Raw genomic sequence first — 10,165 nt, 5'->3', positions numbered from 1 at the left:
CAATAAAATTAGATTTAATTGTAATATTTTGTTATTTTTAATGTATCTCCTTTTAATTTTTCTCCTTTCTTGTCTTCTTTTAGATTAAATGGATATATTTTAGAATTCCATTCTACTTGATTTTTTAACGATACTTCTTGCATTTCTAAGTGGTTGCTTTAAAGATTACAATATAAATCACTAACCTTTTAAAGTGTTTTTAGAATCCATGTTGTACCACTTCACATAAGATGAAAGAATCATGTTGTCATACATTTCCTTTCACCACATCTCTTTTTTATGCTATAATTGTCATATGTATTGCATCCACATAAATTATAATTCTACAACACATGTTATAATTGTTGCTTTAAACAGTCATTTGTATTTTAAAGAAATTAAGAGGGAAATAAAAAGATAGTTTAAAAAATATGTACTCACATATTTACCATTTCTTCTGCTTTTTATTCCCTCCTGTAGATTAGATTTTACTTAGATAACTTAGATTAGATACTTGGTATCATTTAGTTTTTATTGTAGATATACTGACAATGACTTTTTTTACTTTTTCTTTATATGATACTTTTTTTACTTTGACTAGTGACATATATTTTTGCTGAATAGAAGTTTATGGACTGACAGGTTTTTTTTCTCCTTTCAGTTCTTTAAAGATGTTTCCCCACTGTCTTCTGGCCTCCATTTTTTTCTGAAGAGAAGTCAGTTATCATCTGTATTGTTGCTACTCTGTATATAATGGGTTATCTTGACCTGAAACTGCTTTTAAGAATTTTTTCTTTGTCTTAAGCATTCATCAATTTGTCCATGATGTGCTTAGGTGTGGTATTCTTGGTCTTTGTCTTGCTTGGGATTTTCTCAGCTTCTTGTATCTGTAAATATATGTCTTTCACCAAACTGAGGAAATTTCCCTCATCATTTCTTCAAATACTTTTATTCCCCATTGTCACCCTTGTCTTCTCCTGGCATTCCAGGTACACATTATGTTAGCCCTTTGGCATTGTCCCCAGGTCACTGTGACTCAATTTTTTTCCCAAACACTTCTCCTATTATTCAAACTATATAATTTCTATTGATTTCACTTTAAGTTTACAGAGTCTTTCGTCCATTAACTTCAGTCTTCTGTGAAGCTCTTCAGGAATTTTTTTTCTTTTAGATATATTTTCCAGATCTCACATTTCCATTTATAAGTATTTTTTTCTCAGTTGAAATTTCTTTTTTCATGCATTATGAGAATATTTTTCTTTATGTTTTTGAGCACAGCTATAATAGATTTTCTGCTGTTTCCAACATTTAGCTCATTTGGGGGTCAGTTCTACTGATTACCTTTCCACTTTGGTATGGGTTATATTGTTTTGTTTTTTCAAATGTCAAATAATTTGGTTTGTATCATCAGTATTGTGAATGTTACCATGTAGAATCTGTCTTTTGTTTCTCTAAAAACTATTTTTTTTTGTTTCAGCGAGCAGTTAACTTGGCTTAATTTTGAATCCAAACTCTGTCTCTCCCGAACTTACCACTAGCTGAAATATTTCAGCTCAGTCTAAAAGAAAGGAAACTTAACATTTTCCTCACCATGTGTATGCAGTTCAGGGGTCAACCAGAGGTTTGGGCCAAGATTTTACACAGAATCTGTGGTAGCTTCTTTGTGGCTTTCACCTTTCCGTGAGTTCTTCCTCATTTTCCAGCTGCTGTGATTGTCCCAAAATCTGTACATTTGAATCCTAAACTAGTAAGACTAGAGATGTGTATCTGAGTTTTAGACATTCCACATATAACCAAGCAAAATGTCATAAAAACAGGAAGTCAGATTCTATTCCCTCTTCCAAATGTTAACTTCTCTCCAATCTCTACTTGGTTTCAGTCTATTTCAAGTGTTTTCAGATAGTTACATTATTTTTTTTCCAGAGTTAGTAATTGTGAGCTATGGGAGGATTGGTCCAACATGAGTTACTCTGCCATTACTGGGCTTGAAACATATACTGTGCCTTTAATTATGGAAAAAAATGAATCATTGGATTTCTTGCCGGAAGAGTTTGGGAGCAATTTAATTGTTTAAGTGAGGACTGCCTACTTAAGTGGAGATGGAAAACACAGAGATGAATTCTTCAGTTAGTATGAATAAAAAATATATCGGTTTCATATATAGATCCCTATATTTAGAAAAGTGAAACATAAATTAAAATGAATTATTTTTACCAGAATACCTTGAATTGGAAATATGTGAGCTTTTGTAATAAATCACTGGACTTGTCTTTCCTCCACAATGTACACTGTCTTAAACCACAGCAAGTGATAGGAAGTTCCTTTCATCTATACTCTTACCTAAAGAGAATTCTGCATATATGTGAGCACACACATACACATGCATGTGTGAGATATTAATATATATATAAATAGAAATATAAAGATAAATATATTTTCAAAGGAAAATGCAATCTTACCATATCATATGTTTGCAACATGTCTTTTTCAGATAACAACATATTTTCCAAGTAATTGAATATATTTCTAAAATAATTTGTGGTTTAATTCATAGTTTTATCCTATATTTTAAAATTTTCATTTTGTTTACTTTCACTGATTACAAAATTGATATGTTTGCTCAAAACATGTTATCATATATTTTCCTTTGCTTCCATCTATGTTATGTATTAATATAGTTATATAAATTATAAATTACCTACCTATCTATATATATAAGGAAACTGTATCCAAATATTAACTTTGTTTATCAGTGGGTATTTGGATTTCTGGTTATTACTACCTTTATACTTGATTGTACTCCAGCAATTTACTACTATTACTACTGCCATTTAAATGTCTACTGGTAGATGGCTCCATTGCAGATGGGTTCTCTGGTTCTTGCCCTGTAGGGAACTCAGGGAATTATGAACATTTGTTCCACATATGTCATTTTATTTATTCCTGTGAGGAAGATAATTATCATCTCCATTCTTTAGTTAAGGGAACTAAAGTTTGAAAACAAGGGGAATATTATCTAGGGTCACACAATCCCTGGAGAAAAAGACAGAGATAGTAACCAATGCCTTTCAGACTGCCAACCCCATATTTCCTCCAGGATACCACCAAGTTCAGCTATAACATAATCCCTCAGGTGTAAATTACATTCTTACAAAATTCAGAGTTATTTTCATATTGGAAAAGCATCAGGATGATGTGAAAGGAGCTTATGTTTTAGGCTTGATTCAGCTTTCAAGAACCTTACCCTCTTTGTCCTTGCTTTACTTTCCTCATTTGTATTATGGGAATTGTAGACTGGCCTCCATTGGCTGTACTTAGAATTAAAGGGGTCTAAACGATGCAGGCATGAGGAGAGACTCTAAAATAGTTAATTTATCACCCTTCCCACAGGTCTTCTTTCCCCATTGTAAAGACTGTGATTTTATAAAACTATCTTAGTAACTTGAGGACTGACTGAATCATGAAGCCACCACGCAAAGTCCACTTACTCCTTGTCTGCATGATGCAATGTATGAAGGCAACCCAACTCCTTGTCTGCATGATACAATGTATGAAGGCAACCCAGCAAGTTAAGACAACCAATCCTCGAGACTGGAAGACCACAAGGCTTCCAATGGGAGATTTCTGGGTGTTGGGGGTCAAGATCCAGAACCCTTCTTCTGTCTCTTACAGGATGGATGTCCTTGTGTGCTTCAGTTGGTTTATATGTAAAATAAGACTAATAGTATCTTTCTTTTTTAAAATTTAAATTCAATTAGCCAACATATAATACAACATTAGTTGTTGGTATAGTGCTCAATGATTCATTAGTTGCATATAACACCCAGTGTTCATTACATCATGGGCCCTCCTTAATGCCCATCACCCAGTTACCCCATTCCTCCCCACCTCCCCTTTCCATAAGCCTCAGTTTGTTTTCAGAGTCAAGAATCTCTCATGGTTTGGCTCCTTCTATGATTTCTTCCCATTCAGTTTCCCTCCCTTTCCCTATGATCCTCTGTGCTATTTCTTATATTCCACATATGGGTGAAACCATATGATAATTATCTTTCTCTGATGACTTAATTCACTTAGTATAATACCCTCTAGTTCCATCCATGTTGATGTAAATGGTAGGTATTCATCCTTTCTGATGGCTGAGTAATATTCCACTGTATATATGAGCCATATCATCTTTATCCATTCAGCTGTTGAAAGACATCTTGGCTCCAAGACAAGACTTATAAAACTCAACATCCCCAAAATGCATAATCCAATTAAAAATGGGCAAAAGATTGGGCACCTGGGTGGCTCAGTGGGTCAAAGCCTCTGCCTTCGGCTCAGGTCATGATCCCAGGGTCCTGATTGAGCCCTGCATCAGGCTCTCTGCTCAGCGGGGAGCCTGCTTTCTCCTTTCTCTCTGCCTACCTCTTTGCCTACTTGTGATCTCTGTCTGTCAAATAAATAAATAAAATCTTTAAAAAATGGACAGAAGACATGAATAGACATTTTTCCAAAGAAGACATCCAGATGTCCAGCAGACATATGAAAAGATGCTCAACATCACTCATAATCAGGGAAATAAAAATTAAAACTACACTGAGATATCACCTCACACCTCTCAGAATGACTAAAATCAACAGCACAGGAAACAACAGGTGTTGGCGAGGTTGTGGAGAAATGGGACCCTCTTGCACTTTTGGTGAAAATGAAAACTGGTGCAGCCACTCTGGAAAACAGTATGGAGGTTCCTCAGAAAGTTAAAAATAGAACTACCCAATGACCCAGCAATTACATTACTAGCATTTACCCAAAGAATACAAAAATAATAATTCAAAGAGAATACATATACCCAGATATTTAGAGCAGCATTATCTACAATAACCAAATTTTTGGAACAGCCCAAGTGTCCATTGACAGATGAATGGATAAAGAAGTGGTACATATGTACAATGCAATATTATTCAGCCATCAAAAAGAATGAAACCTTGCCATTTGCAATGGCATGGATTGAGCTAGAGAGTATTATGCTAAGTGAAATAAGTCAGTCAGAGAAAGACTAATACCATATAATTTCACTCGTATGTGGAAATTAAGAAATAATACAAATGAGCACAGGGGGGAAGAGAGAGAGGCAAACCAAAAAAGAGACTCTTAACAATAGAGAACAAACTGATGTTTACCAGAGGGGAGAGGAGTGGGGAGATGGGTTAAACTGGTGATGGGGATTAAAGAATGCATTTGTTGTGATGAGCATGGGGTGTTGTATGGAAGTGTTGAATTGCTATATTGTACACCTAAAAATAATATTATACTGTATGTTAATTAACTGGAATTTAAATAAAAACTTAAAAAATAAATGAAATGTATTGAACCTCTGACTTTATAATATTTGTGGGAATTTATCCTTGTCTTGTTTCCAGGATTTTGCTTGATAAATAATGCCACTGTGTACTTTGTAGTGTGTGGTTGGGATAAAAGGAGAATGGGGTGAGAAAACTGAGATAACTGTCAGGAGAGTTGTTGAAGCAATGGCCCATTATGACATTGAGGCTGCCTAGCAGAGGCAGGGGGCTGATATTCATGGAGACCGTGGGGGTTGAACAGAGGGAGGTAGCCAATCTGGAAGTTATTGTTAAAATCAGCAAGAGTATTGGCAATAGAATTGAACAGCAAAATTCATACTTAAATTAGTTTTTTTCCCTGGGAGTTTCTCTCCTGGAGGACATCATAGGCTTTTCTGCATTTAATCACTGTGCTGGGGAAGACAATTAGGATCACAGAAGCCTGAGGTGTAGAGAAGAAGCAGAAAGGTAAGACATAAGACATATGACTTCTGCCTGCTTGGGAGCTGAGGGATACCCCAGTGCCTATTGCATGCCAGGCACTGTGGCTGTTACCTTGTCTGGCCTGTCAGTTTTATCCTCTATATTCTTGTGGTAGGAGGAGTTATCACCTTCATTTCCTAGGTGAAGAGATTCGAGTGCAATTCAGTGGATTATCTTGTGTAGGATCACACAGCTACTAAATAGGTAATCAGAGATGAGAACCAAAGTCCTAACTGACAATCTTATGTTCCTTTCAGGTTACCATGGCACCTCAACTGTAGATCCAGTGGTCATAAATCAGGTGATATGGATATACTGACTTCCTCTGTATACTGTATACAGTAGTGGATATTCTTTATTTTTGATAATTAGGTCCCAGTCTTTTCTCTCTGATTAGATAACTGCATCATCCTGGACATTTCCTTGGACCTCTCATTCCCCACTTGAATTATGTGTAAAAGCCCTGGATTTGGGGTGAATCTTCTAGTCCTAGATGTGTGATATGTATGACAACAAAGGCCCACCATCAGGACAGTCAACTATCTGGACCACCCTTAATGCACTTCCACTTTTATCAAGCCTGAAGTCTTTTGTTTCTCTCGTCTGTATCTCCTGTTGTGTTTGTGTGTCTGTATGGGAGGTATACAAAATATCTTACTGAAATGGTACAGAAGCCTTAAGTGTTAGCAAGCGCAAAAAGCAGGATCAACTTTGCACTTTGCTGTCCTTTAATTCCCTCAATTTTTAGGTGTGAAAAAGTTTTCACATATTTGATCACCATTTCTGCTTTGAGTGATCTGTTTTTATTCATTGCCAATTCATTTTCTTTCATTTATGTTCCTCTTCCACCATTTTGTTGTCTGGATGGATGTTAAGGACAATGTTCCATTAAGCTGGGAACAGAAGAAGCAATACATTCATTTTACAATTATGTGTGGAGTGCCCACTTTGTGCCAGGCATTGTTCAAGGTCAGGAGAATCAGCAGTGAAGAAAACAGTCACAGATTCCTGCCATCCTGGGGCTTATTTTCTGGTGGACACTGATTTTAAATGTTGGAAAATTACCCATGGTGTTCAAAAAGAAATTTGTTGGCACTGTTCTAGATGAAGCAGATAGAGTGGTAAACAAAACAAGCAAAAATTTCTTCCCTGCTACAGTTGCACTGGGAGTCAGTCTGAAAATTTAAACATGGTGGACCCAAGTACTGCTTGAACTAAAAGTTCATTGACTAAAACCAGTGGGCTCATGTGTTCATTTTAAAAATTTATATTTTTGTGACAGTTTATTGAGTTAGCAATCACATACCATACAATTTCTCATTTAAAGTATACAATTCAATGGTTTTTATTATATTTACAGATATATGCAACTACAATTTAAACATTTTCCTCACCATAAATAGGAATTCTGTACCCTTTGGCTATCACTCTCTTATCCCCTCATTCTTCTCCTAGTCCTAAGCAACCACTAATGTACTTTCTGTCTATATGGCTATGCTTATTCTGGACATGTCATATAAATTGAATCATATAATATGTGACTTTTTGTGTCTGGCTTCTTTCACTTAGCATAATGTTTTCAAGGTTCATCCATGTGGTAGTTCAGTACTTTTTTTAAAAAAAGATTTTATTTATTTATTTGACAGACAGAGATCACAAGTAAGCAGAGAGGCAGGCAGAGGGAGAGGAGGAAGCAGGCTCCCTGCTGAGCAGAGAACCCAATGTGGGGCTGGATCCCAGGACCCTGGGATCATGACCCCAGTTGAAGGCAGAGGCTTTAACTCACTGAGCCACCCAGGCGCCAGTAATTTTTAAATGTATGAATAATATTTCATTATATGCATATACCACATTTCATTCCTCCATTCATCCATTGATGGGCATTTGGGTTATTTCCACCTTTTAGCTATTATAAATATTGTTGCTCTTAAGATTAGTGTGTAAGTTTTTATTTGAACTCTTGAACTGTTTTCTGTATATACCTAGGAGCAGAATTGCAGGCCACTTGTTCATTTTTAAACCAAAGCAGATATTATTTATGCATAACTGACCAAAACAAATGCACGAGTGAATAAACAAAATTGTTTTCATGACATTACCAAATAGCTGGATATGAACAAGAGCCAGCATGGGATGCGGACAAATACAATACCTGAAATTTTGAGAGAGGGCATTTAGCAGTTAAATTAATGCTTTCCCATACTTCAACAAACAAAAGTTACACATATAGAAAGCAGCAAGAGTTCCGTTACTGAACATCTAAATCCATTAAGTCCATTCCCTGATTTTAGGCACTTAAACTTATGTTGAATATTTGCAATACAATTCTTGTAAAGGCATAAAGCAAACCACTCTGAAAATAGGCGAATCCTGTCTTAGAGTCTCCTAATTCAGACCACTGTCTAGCTCTAAAACTGAGCTGGCATAATTGAAATGCTATTGTTGTATAACTTCATTCATTGGGTCAGATGAAAATATGATGGCCAGAGGTAACTTGGCACAGAATTGAATTTATCTAATACATATCATATTCAATTACCCCATTGTGATCTGCCACGAGAAAGAATATAATTATTTTTCTGATAAGAAAATATGGCAGTACTAAGTGTAATAGACGGAAGTTCATATTAGCCTATCAAATACTCTTCTAGTCTGTCCTTAAAAAGTCACTTAAATATATTTGTCCTTTAAGTGTTTAAATATTCTAGAATGTGTATATATATCATATTCTCCTCAGAAATGTTGTGTGGCATATTAGTGATATGACACGGAAGACTTTTAACTCCAGGAAGACTAAACTCAAAGCTTAGGGTGGCCACACTGGTAATGTAAATAACGAAAGTTGGTGTATGTAAAGATCAAGGGAAGAACCTTTGTTTCTACAGGTGAATATTCCCCCTCCAATTTTCCTGAAACGCTTTTCTTGAAACACAGTTTTCTTGAACAACATTCTTGGTCTTTTGGTCCCACACTTTTGGTTAAATGGAGGCAAGAAATATTTCAGTTTTCTCTTTAAGAAGATCAATAGCATTAACAGCAAAATAAAAACTAACGTTCTGTATCAGTGTGCGGAGTCATAGAATAGGGAGTGATAAATATGGTGAATACCTGATGAGGAAACTGCTATCAGTTCCAGCCAGTTGTTTTCCTGAGGGAATGTAAAAATGTAGGCCCCATGAAGTCAAACCCCACTTTTCAAGATAAGCCAGAAAGCTGTTTTATATGTGAAATACCCCAATTTTTAAATGCTGACAATTATTTAAATAATTAAATATTATGTGGAAAAAATTGTGGACCTCTGGTCACTAATTTTTATCCTTTGTTGTACACTAATATTAATTGAATGAATAAAGGCATCTAAAACCAGATAAGCTAAAATCAAAAGATGGATTTGATTAATATTTCAAAATTATCTTTGTATACTTGAAATTCAATTAGAAAAGCAAAAATAGAAAAAGAAAGGAATGAAATTAAAGTCAGACATGAAGAAGTTGGCATTACATACTTCATCCAGATATAGTTGATACAGTAACTATATATAAGTAGATACATAAGATAAGATTTTTCATTACTTGGGTTATTATGGAGGTTAATGAAAATGTTTACTGAAATTTCAAAACTGTCAAGGAAAACTATAATATTCAACAAGAAAAATGGGGACACTACAGCCAGCCCTCAAGAGCCTTCCTAGAATAAGAATGGGTTTCATTTTTGACATGCCATGAGTAGTGTAAATATGGCTTTCATATATAGTATAGGGTTTCTCCATTTATAAGCTCTTGTATAATGACCACAGTCTCTTTTTTGGCAAGGAGTGATGATCTGTATTTCACAGACCAGGAAATTGAGGGCATAAACCATGTTACAGAGAAAGGACTAGAAATAAGTAAACTTTTATTCATGCAAATCTGTTACAAGTTCACATAGTGAAGCCGGAAATGTCAACTGGATGTCTAGAATACAGAAAGTCAGAACTAGTCTTTGCTGAGCCATGAATAATATTTTTAAAATCATATTAATGTAAAAGACTCAGGACATATTTTACCTTCATTTCTAAAGTTTTATCGGCTAGTAAGTGGACCGTGTTTGCAGAGAAGGAAACCTATTAGTCATTTGACTGGTAAAAAAAAAACCCATCTGTTCAAAAATCTCACTGTCAAAACTAAGGGGGAAGCATACAAAAATATAATTTCCTACTGAATAATTTTTCTCAAAATTAAATATTTTAATACACTCATTAATGAAAGATTGAATGGCAGTATTTTTTCGTGGATAATATAAATAAGGACTATACAAACTGAGAACAAATTAAGGTTGCCTTCATTCCTATTTAAAGGAAACAGTCAACAAAACAAAGAGGCAACCCACGGAATGGGAGA

This window comes from Lontra canadensis, unplaced genomic scaffold (genome assembly GCF_010015895.1).
Source record: "Lontra canadensis isolate GAN:19392208 unplaced genomic scaffold, GSC_riverotter_1.0 scaffold77, whole genome shotgun sequence".
Lineage (NCBI taxonomy): Eukaryota > Metazoa > Chordata > Mammalia > Carnivora > Mustelidae > Lontra > Lontra canadensis.
Note: the sequence above shows the minus strand (reverse complement) of the source record.